Source organism: Salmo salar, chromosome ssa04 (assembly GCF_905237065.1).
Source record: "Salmo salar chromosome ssa04, Ssal_v3.1, whole genome shotgun sequence".
Classification (NCBI taxonomy): domain Eukaryota; kingdom Metazoa; phylum Chordata; class Actinopteri; order Salmoniformes; family Salmonidae; genus Salmo; species Salmo salar.
Genome location: NC_059445.1, coordinates 59,416,218 through 59,441,374, shown reverse-complemented (window position 1 = coordinate 59,441,374; position 25,157 = coordinate 59,416,218). Strand labels below are relative to the sequence as shown.

General features: G+C 42.4%; 1 long non-coding RNA gene across 1 annotated transcript; it reads right to left on the bottom strand.

The window, feature by feature from the left end:
- Nucleotides 1-1,446: 1,446 nt before the first annotated feature.
- LOC106603474 (uncharacterized) lies at nt 1,447-22,862 on the bottom strand. Its single transcript, XR_001328419.2, has 6 exons — nt 22,373-22,862; nt 5,675-5,742; nt 3,829-3,946; nt 3,452-3,536; nt 3,256-3,316; nt 1,447-3,129 (listed from the first exon to the last, which is right to left on the bottom strand). It is a non-coding gene; the product is annotated as an uncharacterized lncRNA (long non-coding RNA).
- Nucleotides 22,863-25,157: the final 2,295 nt, after the last annotated feature.

The following is a 25,157-nucleotide window of genomic DNA, read 5'->3' as shown; positions in this document are numbered from 1 at the left end:
TCATCAATCTCATACCTGAATGTTGCAAACACCTTGGATATCTGCACAAACCCTAACATAAATCATGAATCAGCGATATACAAATGGGCTTAATTATTTATTTACTAACTAACTAATCAATCACAGAATTACATAAACACACAGTAGGTCATACATTGGTTACTAACATGACACAAAGAAAAGTCCCTTGTGGATGAAACCGATATGATGGCTTGGTAGAGAAAGGAAAGGGGTGGGGACAGCTCAAAAGCGGGAAATTCAGAGTTGATAACTACACTCATGGAAATGCTAATTCTTTGAACATGAACAACAGCGCATTCGAAAATAAATAGCAATTTACATATTTACGAGTGTATGCCTTTGTTGTCCCTCTCTGTGATTGCCGGTCCGCCTGCTGGATAGATTGTCGACAGAAAGTCTCTGGTTTGTCCACCAGAGATCAAAGTCTTTCGTAGATGTATCTTGTTATAATGGATACGTCAGAGTACAATTTGGTAATTCGACCGGTTGCGTTTACCAGATTAAATTACTTAAACAACTGCAGCTTGAATAATTGTTCTTTAGTTTGTAGATTTCGTAGCCATTTCAACGTGGGAATGATCTCCCCATTCTCTGGCCTTGTCCTTTGTAGAGTTGCCAACCATTTCCACATGTAGTGACATATTCCGTGTTTTCTGGTCCTGTCCTTTGGTAGAGTTGCCAATCATTTCAACATGTAGCGACAGCTCCCATGTTTTCTGGTCTAATGTAAATTTTGTCGGAAGTGGGTTTTATACTTAGTAGAAAAGGGGGCGTTCCATGACGCCGTGTAATATCTGTGCTCACCGGGGCGTGGCCACTGACTGATCCTATGTTACTATGAAAAACATTTAGAAGACTAAGATCACATTGTTATCATTCCAAAAGTATTCCTATACTCAATCATTTATTTTATACAACATTCAGATGCAAATCCCATAATTGAGACGTGTATACAAACAAAGAAACAGTCATGTTTGTCTCCTGTCCTTCATGAGGTCACCAAATGAAACAAACGCTACATGACTGTTCCTTAAGTGTCACGTCCTGACCAGTATAAGGGGTTATTGATTATTGTAGTTTGGTCAGGACGTGGCAGGGGGTATTTGTCTTATGTGGTTCGGGGTTTAATGGGATATGTATTTATGTAAGAGGGGTGTTTGATTTATGAGTTCCGGGGTTTTTGGGTAATGTTCTTGTTTTGTATTTCTATGGTTTTCTATGTTGTGTATTTCTTTGTGTTGGCCTGGTATGGCTCTCAATCAGGAACAGCTGTACATCGTTGTTGCTGATTGAGAGTCATACTTAGGTAGCCCTGTTTCACGTGTCCCTTTGTGGGAAGTTGTATTCGTGCACTGCTATGTTTAGCCTGCAGAACTGTTAGCTGTCATTCGTGGTTTCGTTTTGTTGTTTTTGTGTGGTGTTCGTAATAAAGTAAATATGAGTATTCACGTACCCGCTGCATTTTGGTCCACTTCCTACGACGGCCGTTACATTTTGTTTCCATGGACCACTCCAACTGCTTGGAATACAGAAATACTGTTCAATTATTCAACCTTTTGATGTCCAAGTGTCTCTCTGTGTTCAACAGTCACATTCCAATCTCGATACTACAGAGCCCAGAAGTAGAGTAGGGTTAAATGCCTTGCTCAAGGGCACATTGACAGATTTATCACCTTGTCGGCTCGGGTATTCGAATCAGTGACCTTTCGGTTACTGGCCCAACGCTCTCACTGCTAGGCTACCTGCCGCCCCTCTACTCTACTGTAATGTAGTGTCCTGGTTGGTGGAGAGAATTTTGCAGTTTTAAAACTTATGTCCTGGAATTCTTCAAATTTTGTCATGGGTTTCAAAGAAAATGTTGCAGTTTTAAATCTAATTTTCTTGAAATTCTATAAATTTTGCCATGTCTAATGTGTATTAATGTAATATTTGAGTGACTCAAATTACAACAATATAAATGGGATAAAAAAATAAAAAAAATACATCAGCTGGACATGGGTTAGTTGATCTGGACATTTCTGACAAGTTATAAATAGCTCTCTAAGGCATGCAATGACTAACATGACAAGAGGAACTGATGATGCACTACCCTATTTCGAAATTGCACCTTGTGTATTCTACTATTACAACTTCCAAGAGTATGTTTAAAGCCGGACTGAGTGAGTGGGGGGGGGGGGACAATGTACAGTTACAAGAGGACAAGGCATCATACCCTGGGTGGTTCTGAACATAATGAGCCGGTTTGTTTATTGTGAAAAGTCGCCGCGGCACACACACGACTCCTTTCTATGCGCACCAAAATTACTATCTGTTTCTCTGAATTGCCTTGTGAAAGCGGAGTACGCCCAGAACTCACTTCGTCACTCCTCCACTGGGCTGACTTCTTTCCATTGCGTCCTGGGGCATCAGCTGGCCTTGGCCCCGTGGCCAGACCGAGGCCCCTGCAGTGGACAAGTGGTTTCGGTGCACAGAGGAGGTTTGGAACGCTGCCCACGTGAGGATCCAGCGTGCCGTCCACCGCCAGAAGGAGCAGGTGAACCCACCGCAGTAAGGCTCCCGTGTTCCGTCTGGCTCTCCACCAGGAACCTGCTACTCCTGGTACTGTCACGCCTACTCCTGCTCGATGTTGCCGGTCTACTAACCACCACCCCTGGCAATCGTCATTACGCACACCTGGACCTCATCATCACCTTGATTACCTTCCCCTTGATTACCTTCCCTTTAGCCCTCAGTAGCCTCAGTCATCAGGCAGTATTGGTTTGTTTTCATTTACGGTCTGTACGCTTCTCATATTTTATTTATCTGCATTCTTCATTATCAAACTCACCTTCTGCACCTGCTTCCTGACTCCCGGCGTATACGTGACATATGGTTACATTATGGTTACCACTAATAAATAGTAATATTTTTAGCTAAGAATATAATATAATAAACAATTAAATGAAGGACAGATTTTATTGTCATTATATGCAAAAATATTTTGGAAATATGCACTGGTGGCTGGGGAGGCATCTCATTGTTTGAATGATGGCCCACGTCAATCTTGATACCAACTAAGGCTGACTTCTTTATGGAACAGTACAGTATGGTTTGTTGCCTGACTGGTTCCTGAGGAGAAGAAAAAAGGAGCAAAAACATGAGTTAATCTTCAGAAATAAGCATGAGTTAATCTGCCAAAATGAAGACAAAATGCTATGCATAATTATTATGATGTAAATTATAAGAACAACTTACATCCAGTTGTCAGCAGCAGGGAAAGAGATGCTTTGCCTCTGATCGTTAGGTTACTGCCAGACTGAACAAAACATAGAGAGCGTGTTAAAAGTAATGTAATGATTAACTAGGCTATTGACTCACCAAGACTAATTACACAATTTATTATAAATAATTTAGATACAAACTTCCTCTCAGTCAGCTCTCTGCCCATCACCTGCATTCAAAAGAGGTCAGCAACAGTCTTCTAATGGCTTCATGAAACAGTCCCCTCACCTCAACATAGACTCCACACTGAAATACTAAAATAAAAAGTAACAATTATCTCATTGACAATGACAGGCTGGGTCTGTAGCTCTATTCCATAATAGAAAAATTACGTATGTTTGTAAGAGTTAGCGAACTATCTGGTAAAGTGGTTAATTAATCTAGCTTTTTCCTGTCAAGCTAGCTTGCTAGCAAAGTTAGCTAGCTAGCTAGCTAGCTTACAAACAGTGTTCAAATTCTAATAAAACGTTACCTATCTAGCCTAGCTATAGTTTATCATATGACTTTGGCTTCATATGTTTGAATTTATTAATCAACTTTGCTTACCTTAATAAATAAAAAAATTATGTGCTTATTGGTAAGCAAGTTCAACCATCGTCCTCTTGCATCGTCATGCTGGAATGAGTCCCAGTCGGTATTAGATAGATCATCACGACCCGCCCGCCTGTGGGGAAAACAACCTGTGGTTACCTCGCTAGGTTACCCTTTTGTCTCACACAAAAATTTCACCTTTTTCAAACTCAATCTTCTTGTTTTCTGCTTGTTTTCATCAATTACAAAACTACATTTAAGAAAAATACAACATGTCAAAAATGTTCTACATTTCCTGCTCCTGAGCATTCTCACTACTTAGAAAAACGTAATATTGTAGGGTTTCCCTCATACCCCTTTTCATGAAGGTGCTAGCAGCCATGTGAGTGAGTGCTAGCTAGCTACCGACCAGAACAATAAACTAGCCAAGACCACCACCTGCCCTCCAGGACACCTACAGCCCGCGATGTCACAGGAAGGTCAAACAGATCATCAAGGACAACAACCACCCGAGCCACTGCCTGTTCACCCTGCTATCATCCAGAAAGCACGATCAGTACAGGTGCATCAAAGCTGGGACCGAGAGACTGAAAAACAGCTTCTATCTCAAGGCCATCACACTGTTATATGGCCATCACTAGCACATTAGAGGCTGCTGCTTATATACATAGACTTGAAATCACTGGCCACTTTAATAAATGGAACACTAGTCACTTTAATAATGTTTACATATTTTGCATTACTCATCTCATATACTGTAGTCGATTCTATTCTACTGTATCTTAGTCTATGCCACTGACATTGCCCGTCCATATATTTATATATTCTTAATTCCATTCCTTTACTTAGATGTGTGTGTATTGGGTGTATGTTGTGAAATTGTTAGATATTACATTTTCTTAAATGATTTGATTTGACCAGCAAAACCAACAAATGAACTATACAGCTAAAATTTGTGAGTGGAGTTACAAACAGGTAGCCATTTTCCATGCCAAATAACCTGAAGCCATAAGGCTCTTCTCGCAAGCTCTATTTCCCTAAGTTAGAGTTTTGAGAAATGTAGGTCTAGATTCTTGACCTGGTTACATGTACAATTAACAACACGGCAGCTTTTTGGCATGTTTTGTTATTTCTGTATGACAAAAAAATCTACAAGGAAGTTGGCTCTTTTACAGTGGGGGTCAATGAGAAAGAATGGTTGTTGGGGTGGGATAGGTGTGGGGTGTGGGTGGTCCATGGGTGGCTTTTGACCATTTTATTGGATTCCCCATTACTCAAAGGTAGGAAGAGGTTTGGTCCAAATCGGATGTTGGGTACAGATGTACTTTATTTGTTGAATATTATGTGAATCCTATAAAACAAAAAGGGCCGATTTAGGTCAATTAGCGGAATTTCTCAGAGATCAAAATAAAACTATAACAAAAGAATGTTTCAGGAACTACAGTAACGATTTCAGAACAGTCTGTGATGGTGGGTGTCATGGCTTGTAGAAATGACATGTAATGACTCGTGGAAGCTATAACGCATGATTAGACAGTAACATAGAGGAGTGTCACCCATCGCAGACAAACTGACTGCAAAAGCATCACTGTCAAGAGTCAAGATTCATTAGCTCATTCAACAAAGGACATAACACACCTCACTCATTATGTGATATGAAAGTAGGCCAACGTAGACGGTTTCATTTCCCACTGAACAATATTATCCTACCCCCAGTAGTAGACTATATGATTGTTTGGTTTCCCATTCAAGCCCACCAAAGGCTTGCAGAACTTTACAACAACTATTCCTTATGTGCGTTAAATAGAAATCGAAAAACATGAAATCTTTTTGAAGGGATGTCTGAAAAGTTATAGCCTACCTCATATCCTAACTCACTTATCATTGAATCGCTGACTTCCAAGAGATCCAGGCCGGTGATTGCATTTTCTATGAGAGAAAAGAGAAATGTCTTTGAGGACAATGCTGAATACCATACTGTGATCTCTTGTAGGCTACATTATAGCCAAAATGTAGCCTACAGTAGGGATGCTGTTTGGCGTATGCTGTGCACCACTGTGTGGTAGAAATATGAAGTGCAATGGGGACTGGGAAGAAAGCTGTGCCCTCCTCCAAATTGTTCCAAAGTTTGGAAAGAGCTGTAAATCCGGCAGCCTTTAACATAATATATTTGTATTTTCTTCAAATCTCACCGCCATTCCCTACTTCAAAGGGTGGTCCAAAATAGGGGAGTGCTGTGTGGTTGTTGGGGCGGCACAGGGGAGGGTAGTGTGTTTTTACCCTGGTTTACATTTGCTCTTCTGCTTTTGTTATGACCCTAACAAAGTTCAGAAACGTTTCTGAAGGTTTGGTATGGTGTGATATTATTAAGCTTTAGCTACTGCAGGTCTATGATATGAAGTCAGTGCACCCCGGCGCTCCAACCGACTCCGACAGTTGAACTTGAGGTGAGGATGACTGTTTCAGGCCTACCACAGTTACTTATATAATCTAACAATATGATGCTTAGCTTTCCAAAAAATATGAGGATGGAACATTTACGAATTACCCTCCTGTACGTCTATATCTGTATAGCAGTTGCCATCTGACATGTTGGTGTCATAGCAGTCCACCAGCATATCTCTATCTCTCTGGGGTTAGGCCATAACTTCACTTCCTTATTATATATATATATATATATACAGTACCAGTCAAAGGTTTGGACACACCATCTCATTGAAGACTTTGTCTTTATTTTTACTATTTTCTTTATTGTAGAATAATAGTGAAGACATCAAAACTATGAAATAACACATATGGAATCATGTCGTAACCAAAAAGTGTTAAACAAATCAAAATATATTTGAGATTTTTCAAAGTAGCCACCCTTTGCCTTGATGACAGCTTTGCACACTCTTGGCATTCTCTCAACCTGCTTCATGAGGTAGTCTCCTGGAATGCATTTCAATTAACAGGTGTGCCTTGTTAAAAGTTATGTGACAAGGTAGGGTTGGTATACAGAAGATAGCTAGGTGTCAGTGTCAGTTATGTGGAGGTGAGGATAGAGTCAAGCGCAGGACACAGAACTGAGTAAAATAACGTACTTTACTCTCGAAGAAACTCATAAGTCAAAATCCACGCAGGGATAAATAATCCTGACACAAAACAACTAACACGATGACAAGCAAACAATCACGTACAAAACATAATGAGAACCAGAGGGTTAAATAAGGAAAATAATCATAACGAGATGGGAACCAGGTGTGAACAATCAAGACATAACAAATGGAAAAAGAAACGTGGATCGGTGGTAGCTAGAAAGCCGGTGACGATGACCGCCGCACGAACAAGGAGAGGCACCAACTTCGGCGGAAGTCGTGACACTAGGTAAAAGACCAAGTCCATATTATAGTAAGAACAGCTCAAATAAGCAAAGAGAAACAACAGTCCATCATTACTTTAAGACATGAAGGTCAGTCAATCCGGAAAAAATGTCAAGAACTTTGAACGTTTCTTCAAGTGCAGTCGCAAAAAACATTAAGCGCAATGATGAAACTGGCGAGGATCGCCACAGGAAAGGACGACCCAGAGTTACCTCTGCTGCAGAGAATAAGTTCATTAGAGTTACCAGCCTCAAACTGCAGCCCAAATAAATGCTTCACAGACTTCAAGTAATAGACACATCTCAACATCAACTGTTCAGAGGAGACTGCATGAGTCAGGCCTTCATGCTCAAGTTGCTGCAAAGAAACCACTACAAAAGGACACCAATAAGAAGAAGAGACTTGCTTGGGCCAAGAAACACGAGCAATGGACATTAGACCGTGGAAATCTGTCCTATGGTCTGATGAGTCCAAATGTGAGATTTTTATTTCCAACCGCCATGTCTTTGTGAGACGCAGAGTAGGTGAACGGATTATCTCCACATGTGTGTTTCCCCCCGTGACGCATAGAGGAGGTGTGATGGTGTGGGGGTAATTTGCTGGTGACACTGTCAGTGATTTATTTAGAATTCAAGGAACACTTAACCAGCATGGCTACCACAGCATTTTTTAAAATTTTATTTCACCTTTATTTAACCAGGTAAACTAGTTGAGAACAAGTTATCATTTACAACTCCGTGTGTGTCCAAACCTTTGACTGGTACTGCAACACTCTCCACACCTTAGCACACATCGTTAGACCGCTGTGCCACTTGGAAAGTCAATTAGGCTATTCTAAGAATTGGAAGCAGAGAACAATTGAAAGCGGCAGCTCTAGCCGTTTTATTTTACTACACTTCCATTTTTATAATGTTATTTGAGGATTTATTTTAAAGCTGGCTTTAGACTAAAAACAAACTGCTAACTGCTAGCCTCCGGGCCCAAAACCACCTGTCTCTCATGGCTTCGCTCACCCCTGGATGTACCACCTGCCAGTATCTGAGCCAGAGAGTCGCTGAGCTGGAGGGGAGAGTATCTGTCTTGCGCCAGATCAAGGAGGACGAAGAACTCCTGGACTCCATGGTTGCACAAACCACCTCCAAAATCGACGACGTCACCTGCCCCTGGCTCGGCACCTCAACTTTTGGGGAGCCTGTAAAGGAGAAACTCCATTCGGTTCCCTTAAACAAGCCATGGCCCAGGCTAGGAACTTAACCAAAGGGCCTGGTCTGTTCCACCCCTTCTGCTCCGCCTCAGGATGCCTGGATTGCTGTCCGGGGAGTAAAGCACTCCAGGAAACGGAATCCATCAAATGTTTCGGAGATGCTACAATTGGGGAGAAGATTCGAGGTCCTGGAAGACCTGGAAGTGCATTCCAATCATACTGTACAGGGTCCCTCCGCTACATCTCTACTGCTGCCGTCTCACTCTCAGGTGGAAGTGCCCAAGCATACTCATCTGCGCTCCTTGCCCACTGCTAGGTCGTCAGACTCAGCTGCTAGCCCCCCTCAACCTGCTAGGAGGCAGATCACCCGGGAGAGGCCCTGTCATTTACCCAGTAAACCCATCTGTAGTCCTTCCGTTCTCGTGGTGGGTTCATCCATGGTCCGAAACGTTTCCATCCGGAAAGCTGAGACCTTCTGCTACCCTGGCGCTAGGATCCCTGACCTAAATTCCATGCTACCGCTACTTATTAGCAAGCACTCCGCCGCTTCAACTGTCATTGTCCAGGTTGGGTCTAATGACATTAAACTCCAGCAGTCAGAGAAATTGAGAGACGATTTTAAAACATTGATAAATACGCTGCTGGAATCTGGGAAGCAGTGCGTTGTTTCCGGTCAATTTCCATCCCCACGCTACACGGATATGGTTTTTAGTCGTATACGCCAATTACACACCTGGTTTAAGGGATACTGCTGCACGATGGGAATTCCATTTGTGGATAACTTTGCAGCTTTTACAGACCGACCAGGTCTATTTCTTCGGGACAATTTACATCTTAACAGGTATGGCTCCAGCATCCTCTCCACCAACATGTCTCTTACTCTTGCCTCATGTAGAGCCTTTGATACCTGACTTTGTGTATTTTCGGGGGTTGACTTTTGGGATTGTACGCTCCCCTATCAGACTACGTTCAATGCTCCTCTCCCAGTTTCATTAATTAGTCCCTCAATTGCAAATATGGAACAAACTACAGTTAACAACCTTTCTGCAATTCCTAGATTATTGTCCAATCACCGTATTGCGAATACTACTCACATGCAGAGAGGTATTGTTAGTAGTAATCTTGTCCCCATAAAATTGAGCTCTGTCAATAGCTCGAAAATGGTTTATTGCTCATCCAGTGCAGCTTCAGGTGCTACCTTGGATACTCCATCTGATATGAATTCCTGTAGCAATGGCATTGGAATAATTCATTTGAATGCTAGAAGCCTGATACAAAAGTTGGACTTTGTGAGACCAAAATGTCAATAATCAAATGTTGACGTATTGGTTGTATCTGAATCGTGGCTGTGTGATTCTGTGCCTGATTCAGATGTTCAGTTGATTGGGTACAATATTTATAGAGCTGATAGAGTTGGTAGAGGTGGTGGTATCGCGATTTATGTAAAATGCTGCTTAAATGTTTCTGTGTCCATATCAACCTCTGTCCCAAAGCAATATGAATGTCTAGTTTTAAATTTGGTACTTGGTAATAATGCTCGTTTAACTCTAGGAGGGGTATATCGCCCCCCCCCCAGCTCCTCCCTGTACTCTATGCAAATTATCTGATATACTGTCTAATTATGCAAACTCTGAATTACTGATTTTGGGAGATTTTAACCTGGATTGGCTTTCACCAGTATCCGATAAATTAAAAGACATTTGTACTGAGCTAAATCTAACTCAGCTGATAACTAAACCAACCCGTCCCAACTTTAAGAACCCAGTAAAATCTACTCTACTAGACATTATTCTAACAAATACCCCCCATAAATACACAGCCAGTGGGGTTTTTGCAAATGATATCAGTGACCACTGCCCTATTGCTTGTATTAGAGATACCAGGCTGAAACACTCTGATCCCTGTATAATCTCTAAGAGAAATTATAAACATTTCTCACAGCAAGCTTTTACCCTTGACTTATATCACTCTGAGTTTTTATCCACTTGCTGTTTTCTGGACCCGGTTTTAGCCCTTGCTTTTTTCTCTTCTATTGTTACCTCTATGTCTGATAAACATGCCCCGCTTAAGAATCACAGAGTAAGAAACCAAACCAGTTCTTGGTTCTCTCCTGAATTGTCAGGTCTTTTCCTGCAAAAGAATCGGGCCTGGGCCTTGGCGAGGAAAACGGGTACTCCAGCTGATTGGCTGTTTTTTAGGCAATTGAGAAATAAATGTACTGCAGCTGTCAAAAAGGCAAAATTAAATTACTTCCTTAATGCTATGACAGATTCTGCAGGAGATCCTGCAAAATTCTGGAAAACCGTTAATTCACTGAAACGGGGGAATTCTGCTGTTTCTCTTCCTAAGCAAATTACCTCAGATTCCTGTATCCTAAGTGAAAAAAATGATATTTGTGATGCTTTTAATAAGCATTTCATCTCTGCTGGTTTTTTATTTGAAAGGAAAAGTGGCCATTGTGGCACTGGCCAGTTAGTTGATTTTTCGTCTTGCTTTTCAACCGTTACTCTGAAAAATGGTAACACTGTTTTTAGTTTCCAGAAAATAACCGAAGCAGAGGTTCTAGCTGCCCTGTGTGCTATTGATACTAAGAAATCCTTAGGCGCTGACAATTTAGACCCGTTCTTACTTAAGTGTGCTGCACCTATCATTGCTGGTTCAGTGACACACATTTTTAATCTAACATTAAGCACAGGAATTATCCCTAAGGTGTGGAAAGCAGCTTTTGTTCTGCCATTACATAAGGGAGGTGACGGTAGTGATTTGGATAACTATCGACCCATCTCTAGGCTCCCTTGTCTGGCAAAGATCCTAGAATCTATAGTCAACAAACAGTTACAGTCTTTTCTTTCTGCTAACAGTATTCTTAGCACCAATCAATCTGGTTTTAGATCTAAACACAGTACCACATCGGCCACTATGCATGTTGTAAATGATATTGCAAATGCCTTAGATGATAGAAAGCACTGTGCTGCGTTGTTTGTAGATTTGACACTGTAGACCATGCTATCCTTTTGAGTAAGCTGTCATCTATAGGAGTGGGCACTGATGCCTGCCGATGGTTTTATGACTATCTTAAAGATAGAACTCAGGCCGTCATGGTCGACGGGGTCAAGTCTGACTCCTTACAGTTACTTAAAGGGGTCCCTCAGGGTTCAATAATTGGCCCACTATTGTTCTCACTTTATATAAACAACATTGGTGATGATGTCAGATATTGTAAATTCCATTTATATGCAGATGACACAGTGATGTACTCTATTGCTCCAACAGCGGACCAAGCTTTAATGCAGTTGGAGTCTGATTTTAGGATACTACAGGGGTCTCTTTTACAGCTTAAACTTGTTTTAAACGCTAAGAAAACAAATGTCATGTTTTTTTTCTAGGTCTAAACTCTCAGTTAGAAACACTTTTGTAATCACTAGCTTGGATGGTACTCAAATCAAACAGGTCTTTGCATATAAATATTTAGGGGTATGGTTAGATGATAGGCTTTCTTTTAAAAAACATGTTACTGAATTGGGAAAAAAGCTCAAATTCAAGATAGGGTTCCTTTACAGAAACAGAGCTCGTCTGTCCTTTGTAAATAGAAAACAAATTGTGCAGGCTACTTTTATGTCCGTTTTAGATTATGGTGATATTATCTATATGCATGCATCGGCAAACACATTAAAACCACTGGATGCTATTTACCATTGTGCACTCAGGTTTATCACGGGTGATAGTTACAAAACTCATCACTGTATCCTATATCAACATGTGGGTTGGGCCTCTCTATCTGTGAGGCGAGAGCAACATGCTCTTGTTTATTTATAAAGCGCTTCTTTTAAAACTACCTCCATATATATCATCATTAATTTCCACTATATTTACACATTTTAAAACCAGATCACAGATGTGGATTACATTAGAGACTCCTGCGGTCCCGACAGAGTTGGGTAGGACTGCCTTTAGTTCCTTTGCGCCTTATTTATGGAACAAACTGCAGATCCAACTTAAGTTAGACACTCTGGTGTCCCTTGCCCATTTTAAAAATGTTATGGAGGATCAATATGATGTTGTCTGTGATTGTTTCTGTTGAATTGTGTCTTTGTTTTGTATGTTTGAAATGTTCTTGTCTGTATGCCTAAAACTGTACATGTCAACATGTTTACACAGGGCACAGCCGTAAAAGAGATCCAGGTCTCAGTCTGTTTTCCCTGTTAAAATAAAGATTTAAAACTGCGACATGGCCAAGATAAAGCAAAGCAGTGCGACACAAACAACAACACAGAGTTACATGGAATAAACAAGCGTACAGTCAATAACACAATAGAAAAAAAGAAAGTCTATATACAGTGTGTGCAAATGGCATGAGGAGGTATGGCAATAAATAGGCCATAGTAGGAAAGTAATTACAATTTAGCAGATTAACACTGGAGTGATAGATGAGCAGATGATGGTGTGTAAGTAGTGATACTGGTGTGCAAAAGAGCAGCAAAGTAAATAAAAACAATATGGGGATGAAGTAGGTAGATTGGGTGGGCTATTTACAGATGGACTATGTACAGCTGCAGCGATCGGTTAGCTGCTCAGATAGCTGATGTTTAAAGTTAGTGAGGGAAATGTAAGTCTCCAGCTTCAGCGATTTATTTTTTATTTAGTTTTTTTTTAAATATATATATTTTTTTATTTTTGTAATTTTTTTTTTTCAATTCGTTCCAGTCACTGACAGCAGAGAACTGGAAGGAAAGGCGGCCAAAGGAGGTGTTGGCTTTGGGGATGACCAGTGAGATATACCTGCTGGAGCGCGTGCTACGGGTGGGTGTTGTTATCGTGACTAGTGAGCTGAGATAAGGCGGAGCATTACCTCGCTTTGGTAACAAAACGGATGGCACTGTGATAGACTGCATCCAATTTGCTGAGTAGAGTATTGGAAGCTATTTTGTAGATGACATCGCCGAAGTCGAGGATCGGTAAGATAGTCAGTCAGTTTTACTAGGGTAGGTTTGGCGGCGTGAGTGAAGGAGGCTTTGTTGCAAAATAGGAAGCCGATTCTAGATTTGATTTTGGATTGGAGATGTTTGATGTGAGTCTGAAAGTAGAGTTTACAGTCTAGCCAGACACCTAGGTATTTGTAGTTGTCCACATATTCGAGGTCAGAACCGTCCAGAGTAGTGATGCTAGTCGGGTGGGCGGGTGTGGGCAGCGATCGGTTGAAAAGCATGCATTTGGTTTTGCTAGCGTTTAAGAGCAGTTCGAGGCCACGGAAGCAGTGTTGTATGGCATTGAAGCCCGTTTGGAGGTTTGTTAACACAGTGTCCAAAGAAGGGCCAGATGTATACAGAATGGTGTCGTCTGTGTAGAGGTGGATCAGGGCATCACCCGTAGCAAGAGCGACATCGTTGATATATACAGAGAAAAGAGTCGGCCCGAGAATTGAACCCTGTGGTACCCCTATAGAGACTGCCAGAGTTCCGGACAACAGGCCCTCCAATTTTACACACTGAACTCTGTTTGCGAAGTAGTTGGTGAACCAGGCAAGGCAGTCATTTGAGAAACCAAGACTGTTGAGTCTGCCAATAAGAATGTGGTGATTGACAGAGTCGAAAGCCTTGGCCAGGTCTATGAATACAGCTGCACAGTATTGTCTCTTAGCGATGGAGGTTAGGATATTGTTTAGGAATTTGAGTGTGGCTGAGGTGCACCCATGACCAGATTGCATAGCAGAGAAGGGGTGGTGGGATTCGAAATGGTCGGTTATCTGTTTGTTAACTGGCTTTCGAAAACTTTAAAATGGCAGGGTAGGATAGATATAGGTCTGTAGCAGTTTGGGTCTAGAGTGTCTCCCCCTTTGAAGAGGGGGATGACCGCAGCAGCTTTCCAATCTTTGGGGATCTCAGACGATAAGAAAGAGAGGTTGAACAGGCAAGTAATAGGGGTTGCAGCAATTTTTGCTGATCATTTTAGAAAGAGAGGGTCCAGATTGTCTAGCCCTGCTGATTTGTAGGGGTCCAGATTTTGTAGCTCTTTCAAAACATCAGCTATCTGGATTTGGGTGAAGGAGAAATGGGGGAGGCTTGGGCAAGTTGCTGTGGGGGGGTGCAGGGCTGTTGACCAGGGTAGGGGTGGCCAGTTGGAAAGCATGGCCACCCGTAGAAAAATGCTTATTGGAATTCTCAATTATCATGGATTTATCGTTGGTGACAGTGTTTCCTAGCCTCAGTGCAGTGGGCAGCTGGGAGGAGGTGCTCTTATTCTCCATGGACTTCACAGTGTCCCAGAACTTTTTGGAGTTTTTGCTGCAGGATGCAAAGTTCTGCTTGAAAAAGCTAGCCTTAGCTTTCTTAACTGCCTGTGCATATTGGTTCCTAACTTCCCTGAAAAGTTGCATATCTCGGGGGCTATTCGATACTAATGCAGTACGCCACAGGATGTTTTTGTGCTGGTCAAGGGCAGTCAGGTCTGGAGTGAACCACAGGCTATATCTGTTCCTGGTCCTAATTTTATTGAATGGGGCACGCATATTTAAGATTGTGAGGAAAGTCCTTTTAAAGAATAACCAGGCATCTTCTACAGACGGAATGAGGACAATATCCTTCCAGGATACCTGGGCCATGTTGGTTAGAATGGCCTGCTCTCTGAAGTGTTTTAGGGAGTGTTTGACAGTGATGAGGGGTGGTCGTTTGACCGCTGACCCATTACGGATGCAAGCAATGAGGCAGTGATCGCTGAGATCCTGGTTGAAGACAGCAGAGGTGTATTTGGAGGGCAGGTTGGTTAGGATGATATTGATGAGCGTGCCTGTGTTTACAGATTTGGGTTGTACCTGGTATGTTCATTGATCATTTGTGTGAGATTGAGGGCATCAAGCTTAGATTGTAGGATGGCCGGGGTATTAAGCATGTCCCAGTTTAGGTCACGTAACAGCACGAACTTTGAAGATAGATGGGGGGCAATTAATTCACATATGGTGTCCAGGGCACAGCTGGGGGCAGAAGGTGGTCTATAGCAAGCGGCAACAGTGAGAGACTTGTTTCTGGAAAGGTGGATTTTTAAAAGTAGAAGCTCAAAATTGTGAATAACTCACCACAGGTTAATGAGAAGTGTGCTTGAAAGGATGCACATAACTCTGCAATGTTGGGTTGTATTGGAGAGAGTCTCAGTATTAAATCATTTTCCACACATAGTCTGTGTCTGTATTTAGTTTTCATGCTAGTGAGGGCCGAGAATCCACTCTCACATAGGTACGTGGTTGCAGAGCGCATCACTGTCTTAACAGCACGATTTGCCAAGGCAGGATACTCTGAGCGCAGCCCTACTCTGAGCGCAGAAATCTGGCAGTAGCTCTGATTAAATAACATTTTCATAGAATCGCTTGTTGCAATTTCGATAAGTCCCTCTTGTTCAGATATCGGTAAGTGGACTGGAGGCGGGGGATGAAAGGGATAACGAATCCAGTTGTTTGTGTCATCTGTTTTGGAAAAGTACCTACATAATTGCGCACCCAACTCACTCATGTGCATCGCTATATCACATTTGACATTGTCCGTAAGCATGAGTTCATTTGCACACAAAAAAAAATCATACAATGATGAAAAGACCTGTGTGTTGTTTTTGTTAATGCAGACAGAGAAGAGCTCTAACTTCTTAACCATAGCCTCAATATTGTCCCGCACATTGAATATAGTTGCAGAGAGTCCCTGTAATCCTAGATTCAGATCATTCAGGCGAGAAAAAACATCACCCAGATAGGCCAGTCATGTGGGAAACTCATCATCATGCAAGGAGTCAGACAAGTGAAAATTATGGTCAGTAAAGAAAACTTTAAGCTCTCAATTAAAAAAAACAAGTCAATACTTTACACCTTGATAACCAGCGCACTTCTATATGTTGTAAACGCGTTACATGGTCGCTGCCCATATCATTGCATAGTGCAGAAAATACATGAGAGTTCAGGGGCCTTGCTTTAACAAAGTTAACCATTTTCACTGTAGTGTCCAAAACATTGTTCAAGCTGTCAGGCATTAGTTTGGCAGCAAGAGCCTCTCGGTGGATGCTGCAGTGTACCCAAGTGGCGTCGGGAGCAACTGCTTGCACGTGCGTTACCACTTCACTATGTCTCCCTGTCATGGCTTTTGCGCCATCAGTACAGATACCAACACATCTTGACCACCAAAGTCAATTTGATGTCACAAAGCTGTCCAGTACTTAAAAAATATCCTCTCCTGTTGTCCGGGTTTCCAGAAGAGGATGTCTTCATTAATTGACCCCCCATAAATTTAACCTCTCTAGGGTAGGGGGCAGTATTTGCACGGCCGGATAAAAAACGTACCCGATTTAATCTGGTTATTACTACTGCCCAGAAACTAGAATATGCATATAATTATTGGCTTTGGATAGAAAACACCCTAAAGTTTCTAAAACTGTTTGAATGGTGTCTGTGAGTATAACAGAACTCATATGGCAGGCAAAAACCTGAGAAGATTCCTTACAGGAAGTGGCCTGTCTGACCATTTCTTGGGCTTCTACATTCTCTTTATTGAAGACTGAGGATCTCTGCTGTAACGTGACACTTCCTACGGCTCCCATAGGCTCTCAGAAGGCGGCAAAAAGCTGAATGATGTCTTTGCAGCCCCTGGCTGAAAAACATTAGCGCATTTGGATGGTGGTCGAGCAGAGGACAATGAGACATGGTGCACGAGGCGACACCATGTTTTTATTTTCTCTGTCTTTGAACGTAAACAGGGTTTCCCGGTCGGAATATTATCGCTTTTTTACGAGAAAAATAGCATAAAAATTGATTTTAAACAGCGGTTGACATGCTTCGAAGTACGGTAATGGAATATTTAGAATTTTTTTGTCACGAAACGCGTCGGGCGCGTCACCCTTCGGATAGTGTCTTGAACGCACGAACAAAACAGACGATATTTGAACATAACTATGGATTATTTTGAACCAAACCAACATTTGTTATTGAAGTAGAAGTCCTGGGAGTGCATTCTGACGAAGAACAGCAAAGGTAATCCAATTTTTCTTATAGTAAATCTGACTTTGGTGAGGGCTAAACTTGGTGGGTGTCTAAATAGCTAGCCTGTGATGGCTGGGCTATCTACTCAGAATATTGCAAAATGTGCTTTCACCGAAAAGCTATTTTAAATTCGGACATAGCGATTGCATAAAGGAGTTCTGTATCTATAATTCTTAAAATAATTATGTTTTTTGTGAATGTTTATCGTGAGTAATTTAGTAAATTCACCGGAAGTTTGCGGTGGGTATGCTAGTTCTGAACGTCACATGCTAATGTAAAAAGCTGTTTTTTGATATAAATATGAACTTGATTGAACAAAACATGCATGTATTGTTTAACATAATGTCCTAGGATTGTCATCTGATGAAGATCATCAAAGGTTAGTGCTGCATTTAGCTGTGGTTTGGGTTTATGTGACATTATATGCTAGCTTGAAAAATGGGTGTCTGATTATTTCTGGCTGGGTACTCTGCTGACATAATCTAATGTTTTGCTTTTGTTGTAAAGCCTTTTTGAAATCGGACAGTGTGGTTAGATTAACGAGAGTCTTGTCTTTAAAATGGTGTAAAATAGTCATATGTTTGAGAAATTGAAGTAATAGCATTTCTAAGGTATTTGAATAACGTGCCACGGGATTCCACTGGCTGTTGAGTAGGTGGGACGATTTCGTCCCACCTACCCTAGAGAGGATAACAGACATATACCAGGAGCTGTGCCAGGCCCGCCACGTCTGTTGACTCATCCAGCTGTAATGCATAGAATTCACTGGCTTGTATGCAAAGCAGTAATTGTTTCAAAACATCTCCTACCGTGTCACTGATGCATCGTGAAACAGTGTTGTTTGATGAAGGTATTGTCTGTATAGATTTTGTTGGCCTTTTCCCCCAGCATTGTCCCAGCCATATCCGCGGCAGCAGGAATAATTTAGTCCTCCACAATAGTATGGGGCTTGTCTGTCCTAGTCACTCGGTAGCTCACCATGTGGAGTTGCAATCTACTGCAGACATAGCTTGCAAAGTTCTGTCATACTTCCAGGTCTATGCCCAAACAGTTCGAGCTTCTAATTTTAAAAATGAATCTCTCCAGAAATAAGTCTCTCACTGTTGCCACCTGTTATAGACCCCCCTCAGCTCCCAGCTGTGCCCTGGACACCATATGTGAATTGATTGCCCCTCGTATCTTCAGAGTTCGTTCTGTTAGGTGACCTAAACTGGGATATGCTTAACACTCCGGCAGTCCTACAATCTAAGCTAGATGCCCACCATCTCACACAAATTATCAAGGAACCCACCAGGTACAACCCTAAATCTGTAAATATGGGCACCCTCATAGATATTATCCTGACCAACTTGCCCTCCAAATACACATCTGCTGTTTTCAATCAGGATCTCAGCGATCGCTGCCTCATTGCCTGCATCCGCTATGGGTCCGCGGACAAACGACCACCCCTCATCACTGTCAAACGCTCCCTAAAACACTTCCGCGAGCAGCCCTTTCTAATCAACCTGGCCCGGGTATCCTGGAAGGATATTGACCTCATCCCGTCAGTCGAGGAAGACTGGTCGTTCTTTAAAAGTAATTTCCTCACCATCTTAAATAAGCATGCCCCTTTAAAAAAAATTTGGAACAGATATAGCCCTTGGTTCACTACAGACCTGACTGCCCTCGACCAGCACAAAAACATCCTGTGGCGGACTGCAATAGCATCGAATTGTCCCCGCGATATGCAACTGTTCAGGGAAGTCAGGAACCAATTACAAGCAGTCAGTCAGGAAAGCAAAAGCTAGCTTTTTCAAACAGAAGTTTGCATCCTGTAGCTCTAACTCTAAAAAGTTTTGGGACACTGAAGTCCATGGAGAATAAGAGCACCTCCTCCCAGCTGCCCACTGCACTGAGGCAAGGTAACACTGTCACCACCGATAAATCTATGATAATTGAGAATTTCAATAAGCATTTCTCTACTGCTGGCCATACTTTCTTCCTGGCGACCCAAACCCCGGCCAACAGCTCCGCACCCACAGCAGCTACTTGCCCAAGCCTCCCCAGCTTCTCCTTCACCCAAATCCAAATAGCAGATGTTCTGAAAGAGCTGCAAAACCTGGACCCCTACAAATCAGCTGGGCTAGACAATCTGAACCCTCTCTTTCTAAAATTATCCGCCGCCATTGTTGCAACCCCTATTACCAGTCTGTTCAACCTCTCTTTCGTATTTTCCGAGATCCCTAAAGATTGGAAAGCTGCCTCGGTCATCCCCTTCTTCAAAGGGGGTGACACTCTAGACCCAAACTGTTATAGACCTATATCCATCCTGCCCTGCCTTTCTAAAGTCTTTGAAAGCCAAGTTAATAAAACAGATCACTGACCATTTCGAATCCCACCGTACGCTGTGCAATCCAGTTTTCAAGCTGGTCACGGGTGCACCGCAGCCTCTAAACGATATCCTAACCGCCATCGATAAAAGATTGTACTGCGCAGCAGACTTCAGCGACCTGGCAAAAGCTTTCGACTCTGTCAATCACAGTATTCTTATCGGCAGATTCAACAGCCTTGTTTCTCAAATGACTGCCTCGCCTGGTTCACCAACTACTTCTCAGACAGAGTTCAGTGTGTCAAATCGGAGGACCTGTTGTCCGGACATCTGGCAGTCTCTATGGGGGTACCACAGGGTTCAAATCTCGGGCCGACTCTTTTCTCTGTATATATCAACGATGTCGCTCTTGCTACGGGTGATTCCCTGATCCACCTCTACGCAGATGACACCATTCTGTATACATCTGGCCCTTCTTTGGACACTGTGTTAAACCTCCAAACGAGCTTCAATGCCATACAACAGTCCTTCCGTGGCCTCCAACTGCTCTTAAACGCTAGTAAATGCATGCTCTTCAACCGTTCGTTGCCCGCCCGCACCCGGCCGCTCTACTAGCATCACTACTCTGGATGGTTCTGACTTAGAATATGTGGACATCTACAAATACCCAGGTGTCTGGCTAGACTGTAAACTCTCCTTCCAGACTCACATTAAGCATCTCCAATCCAAAATGAAATCTAGAATCGGCTTCCTATTTTGCAACAAAGCCTCCTTCACTCATGCCGCCAAACATACCCTAGTAAAACTGACTATCCTACCGATCCTTGACTTCGGCGATGTCATTTACAAAATAGCCTCCAACACTCTACTCAGCAAACTGAATGCAGTCTATCACAGTGCCATCAGTTCTGTCACCAAAGCCCCATATACCACCCACCACTGCGACCTGTATGCTCTAACCGGCTAGCCCTCGCTACATATTCGCCGCCAGACCCACTGGCTCCAGGTCATCTATAAGTCTTTGCTAGGTAAAGCTCTGCCTTATCTCAGCTCACTGGTCACGATAACAACACCCACTCGTAGCACGCGCTCCAGCAGGCATATCTCACAGGTCATCCCCAAAGCCAACACCTCAGTTGGCCGCCTTTCCTTCTAGTTCTCTGCTGCCAATGACTGGAACAAATTGTAAAAATAAATAAATATAAAATGAATAAATAAAATCGCTGAAGGAGACATATCTCCCTCACTAACTTTAAACATCAGCTATCTGAGCAGCTAACTGATCGCTGCACATAGCCCATCTGTCAATAGCCCATCCAATCTACCGTCCTCATCCCCATATTGTTTTTATTTACTTTTTTGCTGTTTTGCACACCACTATTTCTACTTGCACATCTATCACTCCAGTTAATTTGCTAAATTGTAATTACTTGCTACTATGGCCTATTTATTGCTTTCCCTCCTCACGCCATTTGCACACACTATATATAGACTTTCTTTTTTTCTATTGTGTTATTGACACTACGCTTGTTTATTCCATGTGTAACTCTGTTTTGTGTCGCACTGCTTTGCTTTATCTTGGCCATGTCGCAGTTGTAAATGAGAACTTGTTCTCAACTAGCCTACCTGGTTAAATAAAAGTGAAATAAAAAATAAGACTCTTCTGGCCCCTTCTTATTAATGGTATATGTTGCTTTTATACATGCCTTACTACTCAAAAGTAGTCTTCATTCTCACTCAAAAAACTCACTTGGCTTATTTTTTTAAATTGGCACGTTTTGTTTCTAAATGTCTGCGCAAAAGTGAAGGTTTCATTGTGAGATAGTACTTTTGCACATATAATACACTGTGGCTGAGAAAAGGCACTACTCCCAATATAAGTGAACCCCAAATCAATGTAGTTCTCATCATATTTGCGCCTCTTCGATGGTCCAACGTCCCCGTCTGTTGTTCGGTGCTTTCCCGGGTAAGGGGGCAGTCGCTCTTCAGCTGCATCAGATTCACAACTGTCAGTTTCCATGCTAGCTGGGCTAACAACAAATGTAGAATTACTGATGCTAGCATTGGATGTGCTCGTGGAAGCAGAACAACTTGTCGACAGGTGCAGGTGTAGTACTGTAGTACTACCAGTAGAGCTGGTATGTGTCTATGGATGCGGGCCCTACTTTTTTTTAAACCATTTATCCATTTTCAAGCAAACGGAATGAGCAGCATATGGACAGCATTTGTGGAATTCCCGCAAAAGAGTAACGGTTAATGTGATTGGATGTTAATTATTTGACTAGGCTACCTGTATTTGACATCGTGTTGTTATTTCGCTGAACACTAGATAGTTTAATTTTATTTTTGGCAGTGAAACGAGGCTACTCAGGCGAGAAAAAAAATCTCACCCAAATGTATAACCCCGTTGGAAAATATAAATGGACAGTAAGAAAATGTGAAGAAATAAAAAAATATTTGGTGTACCCCCAGTTTGGGAATACCTGTATTAGGCTATAACTAGCAATGCAAATGGATTTCTGATTCGAATAATATTACTACACAGATCATACATGTAACATTAGTTAGCAAGCCAGAAAGCTAACGTTTGCTAGCTAACCGTACGCTTTTACTTGCAATAAAACGACTTTCTGACAAAATTAGAAACTTATCTGAAAATGTAGCTAGACTCTTACCCGCATACATGGCAGACTAGAACCATTTAACTCTGTTTTGTTTCTGGCCAGCATTGTGTCAAGTCACTCCAGTTCACACAGACCGGTTCACACTGACCGTGGCTTATGCAGAATGTAGCCCATCACTTTTTCCATCTGATCTGTCGATAGCGCCTGCTAAATTCAGGGCATCAATGTTGTTAAGAAAAGCAGCAAATGTTCAATCTTTCAAAAACGGCACGATAGAAAGGACTGTCAACACATACTTAACAGCTCACGTTATAAACTCAGCAAAAAAAGAAACGTCCCTTTTTCAGGACCCTGTCTTTCAAAGATAATTCTTAAAAGTCCAAATAACTATACAGATCTTCATTGTAAAGGGTTTAAACACCGTTTCCCATTCTTGTTCAATTAACCATAAACAATTAATGGACATGCACCTGTGGAACGATCGTTAAGAAACTAACAGCTTACAGACGGTAGGCAATTAAGGTCACAATTATGACAATTTAGGAAACTAAAGAGGCCTTTCTACTGACTCTGAAAAACACCTAAAGAAAGATGCCCAGGGTTCCTGCTCATCTGCGTGAACGTGCCTTAGGCATGCTGCAAGGAGGCATGAGGACTGCAGATGTGGCCAGGGCAATAAATTGAAATGTCTGTACTGTGAGACGCTGAAGACAGCGCTACGGGGAGACAGGATGGACAGCTGATCGTCCTCGCAGTGGCAGACCACGTGTAACAACACCTGCACAGGATGGGCACATCCGAACATCACACCTGCGGGACAGGTACAGGATGTCAACAACAACTGCCCGAGTTACACCAGGAACGCACAATCCCTCCATCAGTGCTCAGACTGTCTGCAATAGGCTGAGAGAGGCTGGACTGAGGGCTTGTAGGCCTGTTGTAAGGCAGGTCCTCACCAGACATCACAGGCAACAATGTCGCCTATGGGCACAAACCCACCGTCGCTGGACCAGACAGGACTGGCAAAAAGTGGTCTTCACTGACGAGTCGCGGTTTTGTCTCACAAGGGGTGATGGTCGGATTCACATTTATCGTCGAAGGAATGAGTGTTACACTGAGGCCTGTACTCTGAAGCGGGATCGATTTGGAGGTGGAGGGTCCGTCATGGTCTGGGGCGGTGTGTCACAGCATCATCGAATTGAGCTTGTCGTCATTGCAAGCAATCTCAACGCTGTGCGTTACAGGGAAGACATCCTCCTCCCTCATGTGGTACCCTTCCCGCAGGCTCATCCAGACATAACCCTCCAGCCATACTGCTCGTTGTGTGTGTGATTTCCTACAGGACAGAAATGTCAGTGTACTGCCATGGCGAGCGAAGAGCCCGGATCTCAATCCCATTGAGCACGTCTGGGACCTGTTGGATCGGAGGGTGAGGGCTAGGGCCATTCCCCCCAGAAATGTCTGGGAACTTGCAGGTGCCTTAGTGGAAGAGTACGGTAATATCTTACAGCAAGAACTGGCAAATCTGGTGCAGTCCATGAAGCGGAGATGCACTGCAGTACTTAATGCAGCTGGTGGCCACACCAGATTCTGACTGTTACTTTTGATTTTGAACCCCCTTTTGTTCAGGGACACATTATTCCATTTCTGTTAGTCACATGTCTGTGGAACTTGTTCAATTTGTGTCTCAGTTGTTGAATCTTATTTTCATACAAATATTTACACGTTAAGTTTGCTGAAAACAAATGCAGTTGACAGTGAGAGGATATTTCTTTTTTTGCTGAGTTTAGACAGAAGTAGGCTACATGGCAGACCAATCGAAACTCATCTCCCGGCATGTCCAGCCCATCCATTATCTCAGCCAATCATGGCTGTCTTTTTCCATAGCTGAACCAACTAAGTTCGTAATTGAACAATTTTATTCGTATTTATGGATGGAATACAAGTTGGTTATTAAGGCACATGAAACGCTCCTGTGAAGTACCGTGCGACATACGCCTAGTTTCGTGAAACTAGTCACAAATGATTAACGGTCCGGTCTGCAAGTATCCTAGTTTTAGAACAGCCTGCGATATGCTTTATGAAATGTAAAATGCAGGCCACCAATGCACGATAGAAATAAAAAAAACTGTGCCGGTATTATGGGTCATATCTTTTTAACAGTAATCTCTCAAGCCGTTTTCTCTAAGGAAAAAAAGATGGAGACTTGGCTGCAGAACCTGGGTATGAAATGTAGTGGGAAAAGTGGGAGGTTTGAGTGAAACTACAAATTCAAAGACAGAAAAATAGTCTATACTCAGGGAAGAGAAACATAGCTAGACAACTGTTTCACTATAAACTCAATGCTGCTATTGTTTTTAAATTTCATAAAGCTGCTTGTGTTTATTAACCAGGCAAAGGGTAGCTAACTAGAAGGCTGGTGGTGACTGGTTAGCTATGGGGAAGCAAGAACCACTTGCACAATGTGTATAAGCGGAGGCGGAGCCTGTCTGCCCATACTCATTGCTTGCTCCCCCACAGCTCACCAGCTGATGCAGGCTGTGTGTGCCGCATCCTTCCCACTGCTGAACAGTATTAAGTGTGCTCATCACTGAAAATCTCTCAAATCAAAATCTTTTGTACAGTCCCCTTAGTAGTCATATTTTAGTCAGAAATATTCACCTTGTTTTAGTAATCTGAAAATATATTTTTCCCTTTACTTCTAATTTTATTCTGGTTCTATTATTTAGTCAGTTATAGTCTCATCAATTGCCACTGAAAAAAGGTGTTTGACAAATATTTGAGTCACTATTTTAGTTGACGAAATTAAACAATGAATGACACTAAAGTACAAAGA